The following is a 1,384-nucleotide window of genomic DNA, read 5'->3' on the forward strand; positions in this document are numbered from 1 at the left end:
TGGCAGGGAATTGAGGGGTTAATTGTCGGTGAGCAGCGCTGTGGGCACTGCAGATACAGCCCACAGCATTGCTGACACCGATCTCTCACATCTCACTGTACCGATCGGTACAGAGAGGGGAGGGAGGAACCGGCATCATAACATGATGCCGGTTTGTTTACAAGTGATCGTTTTGTCATTTGTTTACCGTGATCACCCCAGGGGGCGCGCAAGAGCGGAGTTCTGGGAGGACGTCATATGACGGCCTCCCAGAGTTAAGCAACCACCCTGTAGCCGTCATTCGGCTATGGGCCGGTTGTTAAGTGGTTAATGTCTTGGAGCTGGCTAGCCCAAGGCAAGGAAACTATTGGAGGATTCTGAGGTGGTTGGGTGCCGTCTCAGGTTCAGGAGAGACCCATTGTACTTCAAGCATTCCAGGGGAGGACTCTTTAGAAGAACACCACGTATGGGTTGGTTTTCTTAACAAGAGCCTGGAAGGGCTGAAATAACCGAGAGAATCCGGTCTTGTGGATATCGCCAAGCAGGCTGAAAGATCCAGGTATCCTACAAGTGCTTCAAGTTTAGTTTCCCTACGTGTTCTGCAACAACATCGGTGACAAAGGGGTGATGAATGGCTAATCTCTGGATGCAGTCAAAGTAAGCAAGTTCTTTAATGTTTCTGGACTTTGACATCGAGAGTACCTGAACTTCCTCTTCCAACCCTCTGATCCCAAGTTGAAAGACTGTTCAATTGTCTGAGTTTTTGCAAATAAAATCTATTCAAGTGGATATATTGTCAGTCTCAAGTTACTGGGCCATCTACCACGGGACATCCCCAAGTGGGCAACAAAGAGAACAGAGGGTAACGGTAAGCCCAAAGATAACCAGCAGCTCCTTCGGGGGTTAGTGCTACACAAAGATAACCGAGTAAATACAAAATGCAGTTTTAAAATGATGGTTTCATTTAATAAGGCAAAAAAACCTGTTCAAACCTGCCCGGCTTTATGTGAAAAAGTAATTGCCCCCTAAACCTAATAACTGGTTGTACCACCCTTGGCGGCAACAACTGCAATCAAGCATTTGCGATAACTGGCAATGAGTCTTTCACATCGCTGTGGCGCAATTTTGGCCCACTCTTCTTTGCAGAATTGTTTTAATTCAGCCACTTTGGATGGTTTTCCAGCATGAATGGCCTGTGTAAGGTCATGATACAGCATCTCAATTGAATTTAAGTCCAGGCTTTGACTAGGCTACTCCAATACTGAAATTTTGCTTTGTTTGAACAATTTGGAGGTGGACTTGCTGTTGTGTTTCAGATCATTGTCCTGCTGCATAACCCAAGTGAATTTGAGCTTAAAGTGGAGGGCCACCTTAAAAAAAAAAATAGCATTAATATTCTTTAAAG

Source organism: Lithobates pipiens, unplaced genomic scaffold (assembly GCF_037356315.1).
Source record: "Lithobates pipiens isolate NorthernLeopardFrog02 unplaced genomic scaffold, aLitPip1_a1.2 Scaffold_8, whole genome shotgun sequence".
NCBI classification, from domain to species: Eukaryota; Metazoa; Chordata; class Amphibia; order Anura; family Ranidae; genus Lithobates; species Lithobates pipiens.